The 26,133-nt window shown below is 39.5% G+C and overlaps 1 protein-coding gene across 6 annotated transcripts in view; it reads left to right on the plus strand.

Annotated features, from left to right (window-relative positions):
* The window catches only part of Klhl13 (kelch like family member 13), a 168,355-nt gene that overhangs the window by 4,679 nt on the left and 137,543 nt on the right, over nt 1–26,133 (plus strand). The gene's annotated exons all lie outside the window — the stretch shown is intronic.

Below are 26,133 nucleotides of genomic sequence, written 5' to 3' on the forward strand. Positions count from 1 at the left end.
CTTCTTTTGGAAGGCTGGAAGTTCCTTTTGTGTACAAAAGAATCGCTTCGATTTTAGAAACGTCATTCGGACTCCTAAGAGATTTGTTATTTCCTTTAAGAAGTTGCTTCTCTAAAATTGCTGTATCACCATAGATTTATACTTTGAGTTTAGAATTGTCTTAAGGTCTGAGCCTTTAGTTGAAAGCCATCCAGATTTGATTTTTTTTTTTGGTCCCAAGTAGGACTTAGTATGGTTATTAACATCTCCTTGGAGCCAAAGGACATAACTGTTGTAAAATGACCTCTAGCACCTCCTGCAGGTTCAAATTCCAATGTCTTAACTGAGCAAGCCCAGCTCTTCAGGACTTGACTCTAGAGTTTTCCCAACATTTTTATTATGCTAGTACAAATGTCTGTTGGTTTCACCTGTTTTTTTTTTTTAAATATTACACTTTTGCATTTAGCATTATTTCTGGTTTAGCATTATTTCCACTATAGGAAGCCATGCCATGTAACTCATTTTTATTTTTTTAAATTCTTTTTCTCTGTCCTTTCAAATCTCAATACTATTCAGGGAACAGCTTAAATACCAGGCCCTGTTGCACCATCTGCTATTGAAAATAGCCTCCTTTCCTTTGAAACTGAAGAGTAGTTCCAAACTTGCCCCATTGGGTCATCTTTAAGCTTTCGTGATAACCTGGCTGCTGCTGGTTCTGTGAAGGTGACCTGGACCTCATCTGGTTTGCCGTTGTTGGCATCCCAAGCACTGGGCCCATGATGTGTCCTTTCTAGTTACTTAATAATGAATAAATGCTGCCCTGTGAGTGTTCTCCTGTTATGTTAATATAGCGCATCATTTAATACTGCTTTGCCTTCTACATATCTCTCTGGTATTCTAAAACATTCTATGGGGGAGTTTATGAAGGATAGTTGTTGAGAACATAAACACTGTAGCTAGGTAGCTTGGGTTCTGATTCTCTCTAGGATACTTAGTAGCTGAGGGATGTGGAGTGAAGGAGTAGCATAAACTTACCGCAATTGCCTCATCATTAAAGTAAAGTAAACTAAACTTACCCATTTTGGTATTTTAAATGAATGGGCTAGACCCACAATTAGTTTGAAAAATTCAGACTTCCAAAGCTCTGAAAATTGATAAAAATTTCATCGGCTAAGTTAGGTACCAAAACTCAAGTGGTAACAAAATACAATTTTAAAATATTAAAGTCCTTTTTCTCCTTAGTAGTCATCTTTATTTATATTTATTGTAGAATTTATTAATAGGCTTATGGAATAGTGCCACAGACCCTCGTGGAGTATTACATAATATACACTAATACAAGTTATGGCCCATCTGAAAAGCTGCACACTTCTGAACTGGGATTCTATCTGGCACTGAGGTTTTGAGATAAGAGACTGTACCCCTCGCCTCCTCACAGGCAAGAGCTTCAAGCACGGCTTTGCACATATTAATAGTAAGCTGTTGCTGTGGGCGCTGGAGATTAGGGAGGTAAATAAATTACTTTATCTTCTCAGTGCCTTGCTCATAATGGTTACCATGTAAATGGTTACCATATGAATACACACTGATTTAGTCACACAACTTTCAATAGAGAGGGCTGTCTGTCTGCTCCTTATATCAGAAGAAAGCAGATAGAGCAGGGCAAAAGCAACTGAAACTAGCTCAAACCCTGGGCTGTCGGTACTGGTACTTGGAGCTCAGTCTTCTAAGACCATATTTATAGAGTATTTTTGTGCTTCTTTTGCTATTTAAACTGCCTATGGTTTTTATGATAAGAGAGCCTTTTATGTGTGTGGGGGGGGTCAGTTAATATGTATTTGTTCTGATGGTATACTTACTTTTGAAATTAGTAAACATTTATTCAATTTATAATTTATATTAAGAATCTGTATTAAATACAGAAGGAAGGTATCAGACAAATGAGACATAATCCCTAGCCTTTAGTAATTCCAGAACCATTCATATTTACATAGGGTCGTGAGTGTTCAGTATAATTCTTGATTTTTTTATCTTTAAATTTAAAATAATCTTAAAAACATGCAAGCTATAGCCTAAGAGTCAACTGTTAACTGACCTTGGTGTCCATTACATGGATTTCGTTGATATTACTTCCTTCTCTCATTAACTAATATCTTGGCAGCCATTTTATTCCAACTTGACTATAAAAGAAAACCACCTAGTTTTAAAGATTGTCTTCAGTATTTGCCAATCATAATTGGTGTACTTTATGCATCCTTTCACTTCTGTGAAGTATCTATAATTCTGTATCTCAGTGGACTTTTTTCTGGAATTTTTTTAAAGATTTATTTATTTATTATGTATACAACATTCTGCCTCCATGTATGCCCACATGCCAGAGGAGGGCGCCATACCTCAGTACAGATGGCTGTGAGCCACCGTATGGTTGCTGGGAATTGAACTCAGGTCCTCTGGAAGAGCAACCAGTGCTCTTAACCACTGAGCCATCTCTCCAGCCCTTTTCTGGATTTTTTTTTTTTTTTTTAGTTAAGATGGAGCCCTTCAAGCCATCTTCAAATTCCTATTCTTTTTTTCTTTTTTCTCTTTGGCTTTAATCGAGACAGGGCTTCTCTGTGCAGCTGCCCTGAATGTCCTGGACCTGGTTCTGTAGCCAAGTTTGGCCTTGAATTCAGAGATCCTCCTGCCTCTGCCTCTTGAGTGCTGGGATTATACAGCAGGTGCCACCACAGCTTGGCACCCTATTATTCTTCAGTTTGGTCTTTTCAGAGTGTCCCGGATTTCCTAGATGTTTTGTGTCAGGAATTTTTTAGATTTAATGTTTTTTTGACTAATATACCAGTGTCTTCCGTTGTTATCGCCTACACCTGAGATTCTCTCTTCCATCTCTCATGTTCTGTTGGTGACATTCGTGTCTGTAGTTCTTGTTCACTTGCCTAGATTTTCTCTTTCCAGAATTTCCCGTTGGTGATTTCTTTATTGCTTCCTTTCCCACTTTCAGATCTTGATGAGTTTTATTTGTTTCCTTCAACAGATTTTTTTTGACTATCTTTCAGGGATTTATTAATTTCCTCCCATTTTTTTGTTTGCTTTTCCCTCAATTTCTTTTAGTGATTTACTCATTTCCTCTTTAAGGGCCTCTCTCATCTTCATAAAGCTGTTTGTAAGGTTTTCTCAGGCTTCAGCTGCGTTGGACTACTCAGGCCTTGCTGTAGTGGGATAGCTGGGTTCTGGTGGTGACATAATGCCCTGGCTGTTGTTGTGTTCTTACACTGATGTCTAAGCATCTGGGTGGGTTAGGGTAATTATAGGTCTAGGTGCCGATTTCTGAATTTGTCTTTATTGGATGGGTGCTTTTACTCTTGGTTTCTGTTTCCTTTCTGGTATTCTGGCTGGAGTGGCTCCATTCTGTCAATTCACTCAGCTAATATCTATGAAGTATATGTCATACATCCCAGGCATTACTCTAACCCAGTGGTTTTCATCATGTGGGTTATATATCATACCAGATATCCTGCATATCAGATATTTACATTACAATTCACAACAGTAGCAAAGTTACAGTTAAAAATTGCAACAAAGTAATTTTCTAGTTGGGAGTCCCAGTAACATGAGAAGCTGTATTAAAGGGTTGAATCAATTAGGAAGCTTGAGAACTGTTGCAGTCTAACCCAAACTAACGGAATGGCTATCCATTTCTCCTTCCACGACTCTAGGATCCCTCAGATCCCTCAGACCGGAGTGGATGGACTGAGTAATCACAGTGGTAATGTGATGATGTGCCCTCGAGACAGGAAATCAGTCACTTTGTATTTTAAATTTCTTTTGAGACTTTATTTTTTATTTTATGGGTATGGGTATGGGTATGGATGTTTTGCCTGCATATATGTTTATGCACCAACTTAGTGCACGGTACCTATAGAGGCCAGAAGAGGGCACTGGGGAGGCAAGAAGGGGACTTGGGGAGGCCAAAAAGCAGTCACTGAATCGACTGTAATTCCAGTTACAGGTGATTGTGAGCTGCTATGTGGGTGCTGGGAATTGAATCTGGGCCCTCTAGCCCTTGACCACTGAGCCATCTCTCTAGCCACAGTTTAGATTTCACGAAGCATCTATTTTATGTCAAGAGTCAGATCATTAACTATTTTTTAATTTACATTTTTCCCATAGTCTCTCCATGGACAGTTGTAAGTCTGAGATGAGCCCCTCAATGATTATTGAGGCCATGTTTTATTGCTAGAATCTTTTCTTTTATTTAAACATTCATATATTTCCTTAAATTTCCATTATGACCTGTGGGAAAGGTCACTGGTGTTTTTTTCCGTTGGGCCAAGTTCTTTTAATTCAGTGGTACACACTGTTTGCTCAGGAATGGTCGAAATGTTAAAATGTTTCAGATTCCTAGCATTGGTGGGTAAGAGCTAGACTGAGAGGGAGGGCTTTGCCAAGGAACCAGCATGGTGAGAAGAGAGATTCTTAGAACATAGTCATCATGAACTTAAACCCCACAGTGGAGGGGCCAGGGCTTTGCCCTATTATCTGAACACTCGCTGATTGGAGGTTGTCTTTCCAAGTTTAGATTGTCGTTTGTTTACGGCACATTAAGTATACAGTGTGTTAATTGCTGACTACTGGAAGAGTTGAGGCCAGAGCAAAGTGAAGGCAATCCTTAACGTCTTTAGAAAAGTTTTCTATCATTTGAGATGGTTTTGGAAATAGGACAACGGTGCCGGCTACAGCACAATAGTTTGATTTGCTACAAATGAGAAAGATTTAAAGAAAAAAAAAAGGCAAGTGAAAAAGGGGGTTGAAAGTAAATGGGACAAGTCAAACACTAAATCTTTTCGTCATTGCGGTTGAAAATGGCTTGCTCATGCCAGATGCAGTTCCTGGGACCTGCCATTGTTGCGCTGTTAGTGCTGAAAGAACATGGGTATGGGGAAGGGGGGTGCAGTGATTCACGCAAAGCCTTTGCCGTCTACAAGGCAGGTGCTTTACCTTCTATCCAGTAAAAGGGTCGGGGAATTGTAGTGCTTTTTTGAACCTGCTTTTAAAAGCCAAACATTAATAAAGAATAGTTCATTTGGAGCCTTCACTGTTCTACTCTTGGGTATTACTGAATGAGAAGACAGTACAGTTTAATGGCTTAGGCCCGAAAAGTCACACATTTGCACTGCGCACTGAGACAAATTGTTTCCTCTCTCTAAACCTTATTTTTTCTCATGGAAAGTATCTGATGTAGTTGAAGTGTTAAATAAGGAATGTAAACCTAGCAGTGGTGGCACAGGCCTTTAATCTCAGCACTCGGGAGGCAGAGGCAGGTGTAGCTCTGTGAGTTCAAGGCCAGCCTGGTCTGCACAGAGAGAGTTTCAGGACAGCCAGGGCTACATGGAGAAACTCAACCATAAAGCGCTTGGATTTTGGGAAATGAACTTGGATCCTCCGTGAGAGAGGAATGTGTTTTTAGCTGTTGAGCCATTTTTTTAAAGATTTATTTATTTATTATGTATACAGTATTTTCAGTAGTCTCTCTGCATGTACGCCTGCAGGCCAAAAGAGGGCACCAAATCTCATTACATATGGTTGTGAGCCACCATATGGTTGCTGGGAATTGAACTCAGGACCTTTGGAAGAGCAGGCAGTGCTCTTAACCACTGAGCCATCTCTCCAGCCCCTTGAGCCATCTTTTTAGCTCCCAGTCACCCCCATTTTGGACTCAATTTTTATTGGCATGTATTTATTGCATATCGTTATGTGTGATGCCCTAGGTTTTTATTTCCACCACTGCAAAATAAAAGTAATTGTGGAAAAGTTAGTTTTATTATACTCTTAGAGAAGAGTAGTTTAAATGTTAAAAAAGGGTAATGCCTTTTATCATAGATCATCCTTTGTTTCTGCTAAGAAGAGTTTATTGGCATTGCAAGGGGTTAGTGGGCTGGAAAGTAGACAGAATGCTACCTGTAACAGCATTTTTATTTTGAACTATAGTTAGTTATTCTTATTTTGTTTATCCCTGCAGAATATATATGATGAAGTTGAGTAACTGGCTGTGAGGCACAGCTAGGGGTTGAGTATCTTTCATTTCTAACCTAGAACTAATGCACTAATGATATAAGAAACTGTCTAGTGTTGTGAGATGAGATATTTGCACACTGTGTGAAGGTATATTGCTGGGATTGATATAATAAAAAGCTTTAGGCCCAATAGCTAGGTAGGAGGTATAGGTGGAATTTCCAGGGAGAGAAAGGGAGAGGAGGAGGAATCAAGGCACACAGGAGATGCCAGAAGATACAGAGAAGAAACAAGGTGCAAGATGGAAAGAAAGGTAATGTCCCGTGATAGAACATAGATTAATAAAAATGATTAATCTAAGTTATAAGAGCTAGTTGAGACAAATATAAGCTAAGGACCAAGCTTTCATAATTAATAAGAAGTCTCTGTGTTGTTATTTGGGGTTAGTGGCAGAAAAAGAAAGTCCAACTACACTTTAGCCTAAAGGATCTTTTATCAATAAAGTGAAAATAAAGGAGCAATAATAGAAACACCAGGCATCATTTTTTTCTTTGTTTGATTGGTTTTTTGAGACAGGGTTTTTCTGTAGCATTGGAGCCTGTCCTGAAACTTGCCCTGTAGCTCAGGCTGGCCTTGAACTCACAGAGATTCACCTGCCTCTGCCTCCCGAGTGCTGGGATTAAAGGTGTGTGCCATCACTGCCCGGCTAGATACCAGCCACCATTCTATACACGTAAACTATCTTATGCAATTTGTTATTTATTAAAATGAGTCACGGATAGACTAAGAGGATTTCCAAGTGCCTCTTGGCATCATACAGGTACAATATCCATTTAAACATCAATGAACAGGCATTTGTTTAACAATGATTTGTAGAGCACCAGCAGAGATTAAAATGCATCCACTATCTGGAAATAGCTTACAGGCTAACCAGGGACTGAGAACATGAAATAATTTGAGAATTCAATGCCAACCAATGCTAATGATAATGTAAATCACTGAATTGTTCCAATGTGCATAATGAGCCTGACATTATTCCAAGTACTTTCTATACATTTGTACACTTCATTTAAACCACAGCAGTGTAATAAGGTAGGGGCTGTTGTCCTGTTGACAGAGGCTGCTTGTTTGTGTCCTGGCCACCCAGACCAGAAATAATCACACAGAAATTATATTAATTACAACACTGTTTGGCCAGTAGCTTAAGCATATTTCTAGCTAGCTCTTACATCTTAAATTAGCCTATTTCTATTATTCTGTGTATCACCACGAGGTTATGGCTTGCTGACAAGGTTTCCACAGGCTCTGGTGGGCATTTTTCTTCTTCGACAGCTACATGGCATCTTTTTGATCTGCCTACTCTCTCTCTACATCTCTGTTTGGATTTTCTGCCTGGCTTTACTCTATTAAGCCATTGGCCAGAAGAAGCTTCTTTATTAACCAATGGCAATAAAACATATTCACAGCATACAGAGGGTAATCCCACATCATTGTCCCCTTTAATAGATGAGGAAATTGAGGCATTAAAAAGTTTAGATAAATTTTTTCAAAGTATTATTTTTAACAAATAGAATAGTTAGCCATAAAATCCATGCAATCTATTTTTAAGCCCCATTTCCTTCCTATCTATGAAAGAAGACACGTAGGAGAGTGGGATAGCTAAGAAAGCATATAAGAAATTTTATTTTGGAAAAATGCAGAAGAGTGATCAGAGGAGAGGCAATACTTTTTATTTATTTATTTTTAATTAATTTTTTCATTATTTTACATCCTGATTGCAGTTTCTCCTCTTCTCCCATTCCCTCTCCCTTCCACTTTGCACCCCCATCTACACCTCCATCTCCATTCAGAAAAGAACAAGCATCTTCTGGGCGTCAGCAAATCATGGCACATCAAGTTGAAATAGGACAGAGTTCCTTCCCCTATATCAGGGCTGGGCAAGGCATCCCACCATAGGGAATAGGTTCCAAAAGGGCAGCTCAAGTACCAGGGACAGGTCCTGATCCCACTTCTAGGAGCCCCACAAACAGACCAAGCTATACAACTATCACATATATGCAGAGGGCCTATGTAGGTCCCATGCAGGCTCCCTAGCTGTTGGTCCAGGATCTGTGAGCTCCCATGAACCCAAGTCAGTTGCTGTTTTTGTGGGTTCCCTTGCGATGACTGGGATCCCCTCCAACACCCCCCCCCCCCAGCTCGTGCCATCCATCCTCCCTCTCTTTAACAGGACTCTCAGAGCTTGCCTAATGCTTGGCTGTGGATCTCTGCATCTGCTTTCATCACTGACTGGATGAAGGCTCTCTGATGACAATTAGGGTAGTAACCAACCTGATTACAGGAGACGGCCAGTTCGGGCACTATCTCCACTACTGCTAGGAATCTTAGCAGGGTCATCCTTCTGGATTGCTGAGAGTTTTCTTTTAAACACATATGGTTATTTTGCATGGTGGTACACTTAGAAGCCAGAAGAGATTTTCTTCAGATGGTTATGAGCTGCCTTGTAGGGCTGAGATTTGAATCAGGGTCCTTTGGAAGAGCAGCAAATGCTCTTATCTGCTTAGCCATCCATGTAGTCCTGTGGCAAGATATTGTTAAGACGTTGTTTTTGAATAGGGTCTTATTGAAAAGGAAGTAAGCACATCTTAATATTTTAGTACCCAAAGTTTTGAATGTATTTGCATGAGTGTCTGTTCACATGTGTGCATATTTTTAATGAGAGAAAATTGAGATGGCAAGTCTTTCATAAAGAGTCAGAAATCTGTTTTGTAGTGTCTGACTTTACGGACTTATGTTCCTTTTTAAGATTTATTTTTATTATGTTCCTTTTTTAAGATTTATTTTTATTATTTATTTAAGCATTTGTATACATGAGTGCAGGTGCCTGCAGGGGCCAGAAGAAGGTGTCAGATCTCTTGGAGCTGGAGTTACTGATGGTTATGAGTCATGTGATGTGGGTGCTGAGAAAGAACTTGGGTCCTTTGCAGGAACAGCAAGTGTTCCTAACTACTGAGCAATCTTTCCAGCCCCAAATCCTCTTCTTAAAAATAGCATAATCAACCAGGCGTGGCGGTGCATGCCTTTATTCCCAGCTCTGGAGAGACAGAGGTAGGTGGATCTCTGTGAGCTTGAGGCCAACCTTATCTATAGAGTGAGTTCTAGGACAACCAGGGATGTGTAGAGAAACCCCGTGTCCAAAAGACAAAACCAAAAGACACAATTGATACCCCATATAAAGTTTATCTATTTGAGTTATACAATTCCGTGGTTTGAGCTGGTCTCAAACTCACAAAGGTCTGTCTGTTTCTTTCTCTGCCTACTAAGTGCTGGGATTCAAGGCATGAGGTACCATGCCCAGCTATTCACTTTACAACCAATTTTGGAATGTTTCACCTCCCCGCAAATAGAGAAACAAGTGTTTTGAAACAAAGGTGGCATGGGCAGGATGGAAGTAGATTGTCTGTTTGCTCTGCTGCTTTCCCTGTGAAAATACCCAGACTTGTCCTCTCAGTGTAACTCCGATCTTCATGGGGCCCCTTTCCCCTCCACAGTCTAGTTCCAAGCTGCTGCCAAAGCACTTTCAATTTCGTTTTGGACGCTGATTAGTCATTCGATTATTTGTTTTTGGTCGCTGTTCAATTTGATTCTGTAATTGAACTGTGATACTAGCACTAAAGAGATGTAAGTCAGACATGTGTTTAAAGACAAAACTGCTAATCCCACTAGTGCGAATGGCTGTCTTCTGCTGTGTGCATTCTTTATAAGAAAAAATAATTAGAAATAGCTGAGAAATGTTACGAGTAAATATTTTAAATGTTATGCCTGATATAGACTAGTTGTAGAGAGTTAGTTAATATAAAAGAACACTATACATGATTTTGGCTGGTAGATAGTATTGGGGTCATGTGTCATGAAAAAGGTCTAATGCAGTGGTTACTGTGGCGATGTTGTATACAGCTACTATAAAAGAATTGCAATTTTTGAAACTTTTTGCTCACTTGCTTTTTCTTCACTCAGCCTCCAGAAGAGCTCTAGTTAGCGTTAGAATCAAGTGCTGCCTTCCAGTTTAGTCCAGTTCCCACCCCAGACATCTGCGAGGGTGTTGGATGAGGGGGTCCACTCCCAGGATTTTGTTAAGTGAATAATAGTCAGTGTTACTTTCCAGGGAAGGGATTGCTAGCTGTCCTATGTAAGTTTGGAGTTAATTTTAGCTTGGTCTCTTTTGCTTTGTTTTATTTTACCTGTTTTTTTTTAAATTTTATTTTATCAACTTTGACTTTTAAAATGATTTTTGAAATGTTACTGTACTTGCTTAGTTTATGCTCACCGTATACTTGGGTGGAATTTCTACTCAAGGGACAGTTGATGCTAAACTTGCCAGATTCTCAAAAGAATTTGCTGTGCATGTCAAGTACAGCTATCATTTGCTTTAGTGTGCTGTCTGCTTTGCCCTGCGCAGCAGAGGCATGTGCTCAGAGTTGGGGAGAGAACAGGATCCCACACGATGACACTGCTTTTGCCAGGAGAAGGAAGCCAACTGCAGCGTTCTTTAAATAGATCAGAGATTTGCAACTTGCCACGACCCCGTTGGGGGTCACATGACCCTGTCACAGGGATCACCTATGACCACCAAAAACCACAGGTATTTACATTAGGATCAGAACAGTAGCAAATTGCAGTTATGAAGGTGCAATGAACTCATTTTATGGTGGGGGTCACCACAACATGAGGAACTGTGTTAAAGGGTTGCAGCATTAGGGAGGTTGAGAACCACTGCACTAGATGGAAACCCAGCCTTATTACCTCAGTGTTTGGTATCACATGGGGTGAAGGAATGAAGAGGTATTGTTGGGTAGATTTTGGGGGGGGGCGATTCTTGATTTATAATGGTTGGTGTGTGTGTGTGTAGGTGTGTGTGTGTCTGTGTGTCTGTGTGTGTATTGCTGCCTTTATTATGTCTAGCATTTATTCATTAAGCCTTTATGCTATTGGGGTATATGGAAATAGGTTAGACATCCGTTCATTTAAAACAAGCCAAAACTGGGCTTTCTAAATGAGAGAGTATCATACATATCGTTCAGCAACAACAATTTAGAGTAATATGAATGTTGAATTTTCTATGACTTTAAATATTTATTGGTTTTAAAAAGTGCCCATTCCAGTATTCTCATTAACTCATGCTTCAAATGGTCTGATTTTCTGCTTAAAGTGGTGCTTAAACCAGTTTGTTAAGTGGTTGAGAAGGACCCCTTGTGTGGCTTCAATCCATCTACTGTTTTACAGAAAGATGTGCTTTCTCTTCAGATAATGACTTTCTGGCTTTAATTAGCCTGAGTCTACAGTGCAAGCAGCACTTTATTTCTCTGGAAGGAAATGAAGTATTTTATATAAATTCATTCAGCAAATATTAGTGAGCTCTCTGACTTAAGTGCTGGGATACAGAAGTCACTAAGACCAACTCCTGTGTTTATCTTCCGAACCAATGGCAATATTCATGTTTGCTTCTTCTGTCGGAGCATTCCATCCAGTGGCCTGGGGAAAGGCAGAAGCATCCACATTCCTTGGAAGGATATTGCTTACACACAACCCTTTCACAGCTGTCCCCCTGGCCATTTTAGACATGCGGTGACATCTAGCTTCAAGGGAAGCCGAAACACTGCTGTCCTTTGCTACTGGAAGAACATATACTGGAGGATGGCCAGCAGTGTCTGTTTACATATTCCTAACCCCTGAATCATTGGTCAATTTTGTAACTTATTTGAAGATGCCCTCTCCCTAACATCGGCCACCTGTTTGCTTGTTTCTGTGGCATTCGTTTGGTGGAGGTACCGTGGCACCTGAAGGGTGCTGCAGCGAGGGCAGCTTTCCTTATGGCAGCCAGGAAGCAAAAAGAGAGAGAAGGGGGGCAAGATGTAGTCCCCCGCAGCATATCAGAAGAACCCATTTCTTCCACCTCTTCTGCTTTCTAAGTTTCCATCACTTCCCAGTAGCCCACCCGATTATGAGCTCGTCAGTGGGTTAGCCCAGGTATAAGTCAGAGTTCTCATGATCCAGTTAATTCTTAAAAGCCAAACATCTGGATGTTGCTGCATTCCAAAGCAAGCATTGGCCCATGAGCTTTTGGGGACACCTCAGACAAAAGCTATAATAGGCTTTCTGATTTCTCTTCTGGTTGTCCCTTTAACTTCTATCTCACTGCCACTAATGTTGCAGTATAACTTAAAGCCTTACTCGGCCTCCTTGTACTTCCTCAAACTGGCCATGCTCTCTTAGCCTGGCAAATTTGCACTTGTTTCTCTTCTGGAATGCTGACCATTTCCTGTCACACAGAGTTCAGTTTAGATGACATCTCTTCTGGGAAGAATTCCTTGAGTTTCTTCTATTTCACGATTCCAGCCTGGGGTTTCTTTCACATATTCGTATGGCATCATTTGTTGTCCTCGACAGCAGTTTTTATTACTGTTTCCGCTTCTCTGTAGTTGCCTCTGGCTTGTGAATGCAGTGACGTGAAATAGCCAGTCAGTTGGTCTGTTGACTGCTATGGTACCTGCCTTAGATTTAAGTTTAATGTTTGCTAACTGGGAAAAGAAAAAAAAATGAATGAATACTTTGCTTACTTTGTTGAGTCCAAACTGACAGTTTATCCCTTTTCCTCTTAAAATTTTAAGGAATACCAGTGTTCCAGTAGCCAGGACTGGATAATTTTATGTTAGGTATGGTTAAAATCAGATATTTTAAAGTAAGTGCCATGTTATAAGAGATGTAAGAGATGGATGTATAAAATTTTAGAATGAAGAGCTTCCCCAGGGAAAGATGAATAATACATGGAAAAGAGAACGAGAGAGTTCAAATGGTTCTTTATCTTTAAGGAATTTGCAGTGTCATAGAATAAATCATATTTATAGACATGAAAAAGACAATTAATAATTAGGTGCCAAAGGTGTAGAAAAGGTTTGTATGAAAGGGTTGATTTAACCAAAGAACTGGGTTGTGGAATGAGCCTTGACAGGAGTTCAAATTTGGATGTGGGGAGTGTCTAAAGGTAGGAAGATGGAAATGTACGGGAGCATCAGGGAAACATGTTCATTTGACAGGTTTTGAGTGATTAGAGGGAAAGCAGAAAACTGGAACCAGAAAGTAGAGGTGCTTGGCTATGAAGCGACTGGGGGAAACCATGGGCAGTTTCTAATTAGATAACTGATTTAGTGAAAATAGATTTTTATGTTTTAGTTGACTGATATGTGGGCAGAGTTTAGACAGAATGGGTCATGAAACTGGCACAATGTCTAATAGGCCAATTTCAAGATTAGGGACTTAATTGGCTTTTGTTGTTTTGCTGAAAGGCAAAACATGATATACCACCAATTCCCAAGATAATTAACATACGAGTGTCAGAATTTTTCTTAATGGAAAAAATAAGCTCAAGCCTCAAATTTGTAATATTAGTAATGTGCATGCATTAGTCATGACATGCTATAGATAATTGCATAAACTCTCACGTTATGCCAATCAAGTGTAAACATCCCTGAAGTAACTGAGAGCATGGGAGCAGCTGCAGCGTTTGCCAGAGCTATTTTGCCAGTCATCTTGAGTAGACAAAGGAACATGAAGCATGAACCTCCTTGTGCATTTGGAGGCCGTTTTAAGAATGGTTTTATAGCAAACTAATAGAATGTATTGTTATTAAGAGCTGAGTTCTGCAAGATATTATAGTTCCTCTGAAATTGAAAAACATGTGGGAGAACCCTGAATTCTGACCTTGTACAGACAAACAAAAATGCAGACATATTGTGAAATATATATTATATAAATATTATACAGAATTTGCCTTGTTAATGATGAGTACATTTTTTTGTATAGGGTCTCATGTATCATACTGGCCTTGAACTCGCTGTGTAGTGTAGGGTGACTAAACTCTTGATTTTTCTGATTTTGCCTCCGTAGTGCTAGAAGCAAGAGTTAGCCTATTCCCTGCATGATACATTTTATTTTTAAAAAAAGATTTATTGATTATGTGTACAGTGTTCTGTCTGCATGTATGATTGCAGGCCAGAAGAGGGCGCCAGATCTCATTACAGATGGTTGTGAGCCACCATGTAGTTGCTGGGAATTGAACTCAGGATCTCTGGAAAAACAGCCAGTGCTCTCAACCACTAAGCCATCTCTCAACCCTCGCATGATACATTTCTTTAAGGGAACAAGTGTATGTTTCTGGAGGAGAGACTTGGATGATTTTAGCTTTGATTTGTGAAAATCCAGGTTTACAGCTCATTTTTATCCCCCTTTTTCTGAAGATTGCAGAAAAATTAATACTAGCTTTTAAAAAAATATCTATAAGTGAACAGTTTGTATCATTCCTTTTTCACCTAAGAATTGAAAAGAACATTTGCTTTAAGTGAATGTTCACTTATATGCTATTGGTTTCAGTCTGTCATATTTTTAAAAGATTAATTTATTTATTGTATATGTGTGTGTGCCTGAGTTACGTACGTGTACCCAGTAGATGCATGTGTCCACAGAGCCAGAAAAAGGAGTTTGATCACCTGGAGCTGGAGTTGCCAGTCACTGAGAGTTACCATGAGGATGTTGGGAACCAAAGCTGGGTCCTTGTAAGAGAAGCAAGTGCTCTTAGTTGCTGAGCCGGCTCTCCAAACCAGAGACTGGCATATTTTAAAAATCTCTTTGAGGAAACCTATATCAAATGAGTTTAGATGACACATAGATAAATCTATTCTATATTGTCTTTAGACTTCAACACAATTTAATCAACTTTGTGTGTGCTTTTGAAAATTAAATGCATTTTACTTTTAAAGTAAAAAAAAATTCCCTCTTTGATTCTCTTTTTTCCTACTCTAAGATTTAGTAAACTTTATCCCATAATATATTTCTTATTTTTGCACACCAACGTAAAAATATTTAACAAACATTTTTCTTTTTGGTGTGTATGTATGCGGCATATGTTCATGTTTAGGGGGGGTTCGTGTGCATTGCATGTGTGTGCAGGTGTGGAGGCCCCAGGTCAACATTAAGTATCTTCTTTCTTCTGCATTTATTTATGTGTTTGTTATATGTCTATGTGTGTTTTGTCCACACGTACATGTGTGTACCATGTGTAAGTAGCACCCACAGAGGCTAGAAGAGAGCATTGGATCCCTTGGAGCTGGAGTTAGAGGCAGCTGTGTGCTTCCACGTGGGTCTCAGAATCAAACCTGTATAACCAAGGATGAACTTGAACATCTGACGCTCCTGCCTCAAGTGCTTGAGGGAAATTGATTCCCATCTTTCTGAGGAATGGCCGTACTTGTTTCCATACTGTCTGTACAAGTTTGCAATCTCACCAGCAGTGGAGGAATGTTCTCCTTGCTCCACATCCTCTCCAACTTGAGCCATCACTTGTATTATTGATCTTAGTCATTCTGACAGGTGTGAGATGGAATCTCAAAGTAGTTTTGATTTGCATTCCTTGATGGCTAAGGATGTTGACCATTTCCTTATGTGTCTTTTAGCCATTTGGATTTCTTCTTTTGAGAATTCTGTTTAGAGCTGTATCCCATTTTTAAATTGGGCTGTTTTCTGATATCTTTTTTTTTTTTTTTTTTTTTTTTGGTTTTTCGAGACAGGGTTTCTCTGCAGCTTTTTTTAGAGCCTGTCCTGGAACTAGCTCTTGTAGACCAGGCTGGCCTCGAACTCACAGAGATCCGCCTGCCTCTGCCTCCCGAGTGCTGGGATTAAAGGCGTGCGCCACCACCGCCCGGCTTTCTGATATCTTTTTTGAGTTCTTTATGTGTTTTGGATATTAGTCCTCTACTGAATGTGCAGTTGGTAAAAATATTTCCTCATTCTGCAGGCGGCCATTTTGTCCTTCTGACGGTGTCCTTTGCCTTACAAACACATTTCAGTTTCATGTGGTTCCATTTATTAATTGTTGGCCTTAGTGTCTGTACTATTGGTGTTCTGTTCAGGAAGTTGTCTTCCGTGCCACTGCCTTCATGGCTATTCCTCACTTGCTCTTCTGTCAGGTTCAGTGTCTGGTTTTATGTTGAGGCCTTTGATCCATTTGAACTTGAGTTTTGTGCAGGACAATGGATGTGGATCTATTTTCATTTTTCTACATGTGGACATGCAATTTGTTCCCAGTTTGTATTCTTGGCTTCTTTCTAAATTATCAGGTGTCCGTAGGTGTGTGGATTGTGGCTGGACCTTCAATTTGATTCTGCTGACCAATGTGTCTGTTTTTGTGCTAATACTGTGCTGTTCTTAGTCCTACCGCTCTGTAGTACAACTTGAAATTGGAGATGGTGATATCTTCAGCAGTTAGTATTCAGGATTGTTTTAGCTATCGTGTGTGTGTGTGTGTGTGTGTGTGTGTGTGTGTTTTCATATGAAGATGAAAATTGTCATTTCAAGATCTCTGAAGAATTGTTGGAATTTTGATGGGGATTGCATTGAATTTGTACATTGCTTTGGTAGAATAGCAATTTTTACTATATTAATCCTACCACTCCATGAGCATGGGAGATCTTTTGATCTTCTGGTATCTTCTCCAATTTCTTTCTTCAAAGACTTGATTTTTTATCATATAGGTCTATCACTTGCTTTATTAAAGTTACTTCAATATATTTTATATTATTTGAGGCTATTATAAAAGGTGTTGTTTCCCTTATTTCTTTCTCAGTACATTTAGCATTTGTATATAGGAGGGGTACTTATTTTTGCCCCATTACTAAAAGTGTTTATCAGCTGTAGGAGTTCTCTGGTAGAATTTTGGGGGTATGATGTATACTATTATATGATCTGCAAATAAAGATACTTTGGTTTCTTCCTTTCCAATTTGTATCCCTTTGATTTCCTTTTGTTGTCTTATAGCTCTAGCTAAGCTTTCAAGTACTATATTGGATAGATATGGAGAGAGTGGACTGCCTTGTATTGTTCCTGATTTCAGTGGGATTGGTTTGTGTTTCTCTCCATTTAATTTGATGTTGACTATAGGGTTACTGTAAATTGCCTTTATTATGTTTAGGTAGTCCTTTGTATCACTAATCTCTCTAGGACTTTTATTATGAAGGAGTGTTGGATTTGTCAAAGGCCTTTTATGCATTTAATGATCTAATCATGTGGTGGTTTTTGTCTTTTAGTTTGTTTATATGGTGAATTATCTTTATTTATGTATGTTGAACTGTCCCTGAATCTCTGGGATGAAGCCTGCTTGTTTATGGTCGATGATCATTTTGATGTATTCTTGGATTTGGATTGCAAGTATTTTATTGAGAATTTTTGCATCTATGTCCACAAGGGAAATTGGTCTGTAATTTTCTTTTTTATTGGGTCTTTATGTGGTTTGGGTATCAGGGTAACTGTGGCTTCATAAAATGAGTTGGGCAATGTTACTTCCATTTTCTATTTTGTGGAACAATTTGAGGACTATGGGCATTAGCTCTTGTTTGAAAGTCTGGTAGAATTCTGTGCCAAAACCATCTGGCCCTGGGGTATTTTTGGTTGGGAAGCTTTTAATGATTGGTTCTATTTCACTAGGGGTTATAGGTCTGTTTAAGTTACTTATCTGATCTTGATTTCACTTTGGTAAGTTAAATGTATGGAGCAAATTCTTTTAGATTTTCCTTTTCTCTTAGATTTCTTTGAGATTTTCGTTTTTTGGATCATTCATTTCTTTTAGATTTTTCAATTTGGAGGAGTACAGGTTTTTAAAGTATGGCCTTATGATTCTCTGGATTTCCTTGGTGTCTGTTGTTATGTTCCCCTTTTCATTTCTAATTTTGTTGATTTGGATATTCTCTCTCTGCCTTTTAGTTAATTTTGAGAATGGTTTACCAATTTTACTGATGCCTTTCAAAGAACTAACACTTTGCTTCATTGAGTCTTTGTATGTTTTCCTATTTTATTGATTTCAAGCCTGAGTTTGATTATTTCTTGACGTGTACTCCCTTTGAGTGTGATTTTCCTCTTTTTTCTTCTTTCCTTTATTTTTCTTCCTTCCTTCCTCCTTCCTTCTTCCTTCCTTTGTTGTTGTTCTAGAGCTTTAAGGTGTGCTGTTAAGTTGCCAGTATGAAAACTCTAGAATTATTTATGTAGACACTTAGTGGTAATTGTGCCCCGTGAGTTTGTGCATACTGTGTCTTCATTTTCGTTCATTTCTAGAAAGTCCTCCATTTCTTTCTTAATTTCTGTCTTATCCCTTTCTTCCTTCAGGAGACAGTTGTTCTGTTTCTGTGAGTTTATAAGCTTTCTCCTTCTGTTGTTTCTTTTGTTGTTGGTATACAGCTTTAATTTGTGTTGGTCAGATTGGATACAGGGTGTTATTTTAATCTCTTATATTTCAATCTCTTATTTCTGTTGAGACTTATTTTGTGTCTGAGTATGTGGTTAATTTTAGAACTTTCCATGAGATATATGGCATATGAGAAGAAGGTTTATTTTGTGTTTGAGAGAAATGTCCTGTAAATATATGTTAGGTCCATTTGGTTCATGTCACCAGTTAGCTCCAGCATTTCTCTATTTTTTTTTCTTGGTTTGGATGACCTGTGTATCAGTAAGAGTGTGATGCTAAAATTACCTATTATCATTTTGTGAGAATCGATATGTAAGTAGCCTGTGGCTTCTCAGGGAGTGCCTTCTGGAAATCAGGGCAGGGATAAAGCATGGAGGGGAAGGATGTTAGGAGGGGAAGATCTGTGTGAGCCACTGAAGATAGAGGCAGAGGCAGGATAGGAAGTCTCAGTAGGTGTTCTGTTTCAGATCTAGGCATGAGACTGGGCAGTGGATGTATAGGAATGGAGGCAGGCATGAAGGCCAACAGTTAGCCTACCTGCTTCTCTGCTCAGAGGCTAGTTTCATTAAAAAAAAAAAAACTTGAGAAAGCACATGAGAAAAGCTGACTAGAAAACTAAGAATGACTGTCTTTTATTCTGTTTTCTATGTATTTTTCTATGTATTTTTTCTATGTATTTATTTTTGTTTTAAGGCAGTCTTCCTGTGTATTCCAGTCTTACTATGTAGGCCTTAAACGTGAGGCCCAGGGTGGCCTCCAATCTGAAATTCTCTTAACTCAGCTTTCTGAATGCTGGGATTCTAGCATAATACCACAATGCGTGGCACTTCTAATGTGTATTAATAGAATTTGTTTTAAACTTACCTTTTTTTAAACTAGGAAATACCCTTTTTTGTAGCAGACAATTTTAATGGTTTTGTTTTATATATATTTTTGAGATAAATGTATCTTACACTAGCCTCTAATTCACTTCATAAGCAAGGATGAACTTGAATTTATGATCCTCCTGCCTCTCCCTCTCAAGTGCTGGGATTGTAGGCATGCCTCCAGGGCTTTATACATGATAGACAGACACTTAACTACCTATAAAAGTTACTTAACATTTGACTTCGGAGAAGAGAGCATGTATATCCTTCAATCTTCTTTTTTTTAAAAAAAAACAATGGCATAACTTATAGTGCATTATCAAAGCTCAGAAATGGAATTGGTACTGTGTGTGTTTGTGGGGGGGGGTCCTGGAGGGGTGCACATGTGCATGTGGGTGCATGCATCTGTGCATGTTTGTATGCGTGTGTGTGTGTGTGTGTTTGTATGTAGTTTTGTTTAACTTACCACGTTGCAGGTTCATACAGCTGCCTCCACAATGAAATGCAGTTAGTTAATCACTATAAACATAATTTTAAGAACTCAAGAGAAGGAAAGCAAGCGCTGTGTTTTTCTCACTGCTGTTCTTTTCCTTCATGCTCCAGGATTCTTTTATCATTTCCTTTCAGACCAGACAACTTCCTTTACTTACTCCTGCAGGGTATGTGTGTTCATGAGAGACTCGTAGTTTTCCTCCTGCAAGAATGCCTTCTCGCTCCCATTTATTTCTGAAGGGCACTTTAGTTGGATTCCAGGTTCTTGGTTGGCTTTTTTTAAAAAAAAATACTTAAAGTAAAATCATCTGTCCCTTTCCTTATGGTCTTAAGCCTTTCTGAGGAGAGTGTTTCCGCAGTCATGTGGATTGTTTTTCCCACATAAGTTGGGTACTATTTCCCATGTGCTCAGTTTCATGACTGTGGATTTCTTATTTCCTTAAATTGAAGAGTCTCCCTTATGTGGACATCCACTTGTCTTTGTTTTAGTCTCTTGTGGTTAAATTCAACCTGAAAATGTTCCATGACAAGGTTGAGACATAAACAATCCATGTTTTAAAATGTAGCCTGTTTTGAGCAATGTGCTATTCTATCCAGGGTGTTAACCATTCCTGCTTGTGCTCATGTTAATCCTTTGTCGTGGGAGAGGACATGCACGTAACTTACTACAGTAGCTTGTTCTCATTGCCCTGATAGCTGTTAGTTCCTTTCTCTTAAAGATTAATTCATGTATATTTCTTTATGTGTATGTGTGTGGACCTGCATGTGTATATGTGCACCACATGTGCTCGGGTGCCCACAGAGAGCAGGAGGGAGTCTTCAGTGCCCTAGAAACTGGAGTTATATCCACTCGTGAGCTGCCCTGTGGGTGATGGGAACTTAACTTGGGTCCTTGGCAAGAGCAGTAAATACTCTTAAACGGTTGAGCCTTAAATTGCTGAGCCATCTCCCTAGCTCCTAATTAGTTCCTTTCTATACTTAATTTATAAACTGTATTTTTGTGTATTTTAAACAGACATAGGATATATAGCATTTGATGCTATGGAGGTTGCCAGTTTCAGGGATCCACTGGAGTGTGGCTCTTGCTGTAAAGGGAGGAGTACGGTGGCCAGCTTACTGCTGCTCCTCTCTTTTTGTAGCTTTTTTTTTTTGCCATGGATGTTTGAACTTTTGTTTACTTTCTCAGAAGTTTCTGATAGTTGAATTTTTAAAACTTCAGCATATGTTTCCTTTATTGTTCAAATTTGGTAATGAGTAAGGTTCTGTGTCTTCCGGTTCACTCGTTTCTTTCTCTCTTGCTGCCATTGTGGCCCTGAACCTATCTTTTCAGCGAGTATTTTCATTGGATGATTATGTTTTTTGACTTAAAATTTTTATGTTGTTTTTCTTTATGTCTTAAATTTCTGTTCTTTCTTGTAAAGGCAGGATATCACTATGCAGTCCAGGCTGACCTTGAATTTGTACAGTGCTGGGATTACAGGCATGAGTCCTAAGATATGGTTGTGTCTTCTATTTCATTACTTAGACATTCTGTTTTTTTATGAGCCTTAATTGACGTTTGCTCATCATTGCTTTTTCAAGTACTTTTGGGTTTGCTGCTTCGGAACTTTGTCAGCTTGAACATCTCTGTCATCGTGCCATCAGCAACTGTTGATTTCTTTTTCCGGTGTAGCTTGATCTCCTAGTTCTTGGTATGGTAAATGATTTTGTTTTGCTTTGCCTTTGGTGTGGAAACCCAGACATTTTGCACATCAGGCCATGCGATGCTGGATCTGAATTGTTTTGTTTGCACTAGCATCCTCTGATATTTCTCTGCCACCAGAGGACAGATGCTGCCTCACTACCAAATGGGTCTGGAGGCTCAGGTTCCTCATTTGACCTCTGCTGATAACTAAATTGGTGCTCCTCCTTATTAAAAAGGTGGCACCACAGTGATACCTCCTTGTCTGTGAGGCCAGGGAAAACCATATCATCATTCTTGACATGGTCCCTACTGACACCACGAGAAAGGTAAGCTCTATGTAACCTATAAGGCAGTGCTAAAAGTTCCAAATCGTGACTGTGTTCCATGTGCACTCTATGCTTTTTCATTGTCACCTTGGTAATCATGTGGAGTCTAGGCTCCCTTATAGCCCTTTGGTGACACAGGTGACACGCCATATTTTGTTTTCTGCAGGGTTTAGCTGGGTATAAAGTTGTTACTGTCTCAGGGTTTCTTCTCCGGCTCTTCTGCCTTTTTCTTCATCACTTGTCTAGATAGGACAGGGAAAACCTGCTCCTCCCTCCCTCCCTCCTTCCCTCCCTCCCTCCCTCTCTCCCTCCCTCCCTCCTTCCATTATCCTCCAATTTCTTGTTCTGTTCTGGTTTTAGTCTCTGCTAACTGTTGTCTCTAGATTATCTTCTTTGACTTTATGTTTGGAATAGATGAGAAAGAAACATACGCAGAGCAGCCACCACTGTGTTCTTTCTTAGGTCCCCCAGGTCTCAGCCAATCTACCCTTTTTTGCTGACTTTCAGAACTATGTTATTTTTTTCTTACAGTTTACATGATTAGCTGTACTCTGTAGGAGGAATAGAGAAAAACTCCACCTACTTCATCTTCCCAGAAGCAGAAGTTTGAATTATTTTCAGCCTTGCCTGCCTTTTGTCATGATTTAATTACATTTCAGCTTGAAATGGGAGACTAATCCTTGTCTTAACCCTGAACTCCAGAGACAGTTTGTTATTTTCACAGTATTATTTAAATTTACCTTTAGACAGGCATTTCCTCCCATTTGTGAAGAAAATAAAACAAAATGAAAAGCCCCCCTCCCAAACAAAAGCATGGACCACCTAGATAAGAGTCTATCTTGAAGAACTTATTCCTTTTAAAAGAAAGCTTTCAGAGATAAAAATAACAAAAATGTATTGCTAGAAAAGATAACATAGATTGCCTAATACATGCCATAGATTGCCTAAAGAGAAAAAGGTTCAAGCCATAACAGGGGACTAGTGTAAAAGGGAGAGTGCTCTTTCATTCCCAGCTGCTGGGCCCAAACAATCACACAGAAGGTATATTCATTTCAATAGTGTTTGGCCGATAGCTTAGACATATTCCTTGCTAGCTCTTATATCTTAAATTAACTGATTTCTATTAATCTATGTATTGCCATGATGCTGTGACTTACCAGAAAGGTTCTGGCATCCTTCTCCTTCAGCAGCTACATGGCATCTCCCTGACTCCCCCTCCTCTCTCTATATATCTCTGTTCAGATCTCCTGCCTGGCTTTATTGTGCTCTGCCATAGGCTGAAGCAGCTTCTTTACCAACCAATGGTGATAAAACACATTCACAGCATGCAGAGGGAAAGCCCACATCAGACTAGTGTCACACTTAATGTGATGGAATATGTACTGCTTAAGCAATCACAGATGCACACGTTAGTGCAGCGCCAGTTGTTGGGTAGCAGTTTGCTCATAGATGAAAACCTTCCTTCCATCTTGGAGGGGAAATTCCAAAGACAAGATGTTTACAGGTAGGTGAAATAAAGGTTGTTTTAGGGACAGTGGATAGTACAGGGGACCTCTTTAAGACGGGAAGTAAAGAGCACAAAATAGCTTCAGAATATCCCCGAAACTGATCAGATTTCCTAGGATCCTGTTGATAACGTGAAGAGTAAAGACTAGTCACTCTTAGATGAGCCAAGTTGCAAAGAAGAAACAGAGAACTTCCAAATAGCCTGAAAGTAGCAGAGACCAAGCAAACTCTCAACCTTCCTAATACCGTGATGCTTTAATATAGTTCCTCATGTTGTTGTGGCCTGCAGTCATAAAAGTGTTTTCATTGCTAGTTCATAACTGTGATTTTGCTACTGTTATGAATTGCAGTGTAAATATCCAATATGCAGGTTATCTGATGTGTGATCCCTGTGAAAGGGTCATTTGCACCCCCAAAAGGGCTGTGACCCACAGGTTGAGAAACACTGGCCTAGGTGAACCAAAGACCAGCTGAGCTGCCTAGACAAAAGCTCAGGCAAACTTAACTACCTGGAAAGGACACTCCACCCTGTTGAGCTGCTTGCAGGCTATGGGCCTTGTGTTCCAGGTCCTTAGCTTTTGTGAACTGTCACCCATGCTGTGATGGAATTTTGTGATGCTACTTTCCTTGAATCATGTCTATTCCTGCAGGTAGCCCTTCCCCCATATTCCTGTAAAGTCAGCATTTGGTGGTGGTTGGCACTTTATTCATGACACTTTGTCCTGAGCTCCCTGTCTGGGATGAGTAGACGTGTTCCATTTCTGCAGGAAACGTCCGTCTCATGGCACCAGTTAACCAGCAAGCACATAGCACATCTTCAAGTCCTTCAAAGACACACTATATTGCTCTACATTTTTGCTTACTGGACTGGTTGAAAGTGTCTGCTTTACGTTTCCCAAGTCCTTAAATGTCATATTATGATTATGTTTCGTCCTTCCTGTTGTAGTACTGGTGAGGCACTTAGGAGCGTGTTGCCTTACTAGTTAGGCAGTGCTAGGATTCAGAAGAGGTCTCGGATAAAGTGTGTGTGTGTGTGTCGCGCGTGCGCGTGTATGTGTATGGGTGTATTGATTGTTTCGTACATAAAACTTAATCAAGAATGAGGGGGAAAAAGAATGAGGGGACAGAGTTAAGTGTAGTCCTGCTAGTTCGTTGGGATTGCATACAGAGCAGATGAGGAAATGGAGCCCAGAGATGTGAAAGTACCTGAGAGGGGTTTTCAAAGCCTACTTAGAACAACTGGGGTTTATATTCCCTGAATCTGGGGACCCTGTGGTTTTTACTAGTTCGCACAGTGAGCTGGAACTCAGACCTAGAGTCTGTTCTCAGGCATGCGCTACAGCATGTGGAAGCCATTAAGATACCTGAAAGTAGTCTTTCCCATGAAATGGGCTCAGATAAAGTTTTTAAATTTAATTCTTCAACCATTTAAAAATATACTTCAGTGCTGAGCTGGAAAGGAAATAATTCAGAAATCTTAGTTCTATATTCATAGAGAAAAAGCTCTGAAATTAATTTTTATTATTTTTGAGATTAAGATATGATCATTCTCCCCTTTCCTCTTTGCAAACCCTTCTGTGTAGCTCTCCCTACTCTCCTTCAGTAATTGTTATTGTATACATATATGTATAGCCATATATATTCCTAACTATAGCTTGTATAGTTTATATAATGTTCATTGTATGTTTATTTTTAGGGCTGACCATTTGACACTGGATAACCAATTAGTGTGCTCTTCCCTGGGGAAGACTACTTCTGTTTCCAGCTGAGGAAACTCACTTGCCTATAGTTCTTCATGGAGGGTTGAATTTGTTAATTTTTTATTTTGAAAAATCGTATTCCTGGAACATCTGGTATCATTTCTCAGAGTCATTCACTTCTTTTGTTTTTCCGAGGCAGGGGCTCTCACTGACCTGAACCTCACCAAGAAGGCTAAGTATGCTAGCCTGTGAGCCCATGATGGGGAACTTTAGCCAATCACATTCTGTTTAGGGTGTGTCCCCCTGGGGCCACAAAAAACAAATAAAAGATCCAGGTGCGCTTGCCCCTTCGTCTTTTGCTTCCTGCGCTCCTGGATCACTGGAACCCTGGTTTTGTGAGTTCCCTTTCATCTGTTTATTAAAGCTAAATATTTTATATTAAGCTGGTCTGTTAATTTTTACTACTGATCGACTACACCCCTTCAAGCCCCAGGATCTGCCTGTCTCTGTCTCCTTAGTGCTTTGCCACAGTTACTTTAGTGGCTGACCTACTGCCTGGTCCTGTAACTTCTCTAGGTTTTTATAGAAACAGAGTTTAAGCTAATATACGTACATATACTAATTATATATGTAGAAATATATCCATATATATTGTGGTTGATTTTTTTTGTTACAGCAGGCATTCACATATATGAGAAGACATTAAGGAAGAACAAAGAAGTAGCTAAGAAAAATCTTCGTCTTTGTAGTAGCCATTTTTGTTTGTTCATTGACAGGTTTTTTCCCCCCCCATGGAACTATAAGCAAATGCATATATCCTCTTTTAAACAGTGTATACTGTATACTTTTCATATATATGTGAAATATCTGCCTTATGTTTGATTTCTCATACACATTTTATTCATTCATCAGTAGATGGATGTTTCGATTATTTTCTCTCTTTGCCTAATTATTTAGAACACTTCTAGGAATGTTTGTCTGCAACGTTGGTTCTCAACCTGTGGATTGTGACTGCTTTGGGGATCAAATGACCTTTCTTTCCCAGGGATCACATATCAGATGCCCTGAATATTGGATACTTACATTGCTATTCTTAACAGTAGCAAAATTAGAGTTAGGAAGTAGCAATGATAATATTATGGTTGGGGTCATCACAACATGAGGTGTAGTGTGGAGCTGCAGGTTGCGTTCCTGCGGCCCAGTTCCCGGCCTCCTGACTAGCTTATGCCCCGAAATAACATCACACAAATTGTATTCTTTTAAATACTGCCTGGCCCATTATTTT

The sequence above is a fragment of the Arvicola amphibius genome, chromosome X, assembly GCF_903992535.2.
Source record: "Arvicola amphibius chromosome X, mArvAmp1.2, whole genome shotgun sequence".
Classification (NCBI taxonomy): Eukaryota; Metazoa; Chordata; class Mammalia; order Rodentia; family Cricetidae; genus Arvicola; species Arvicola amphibius.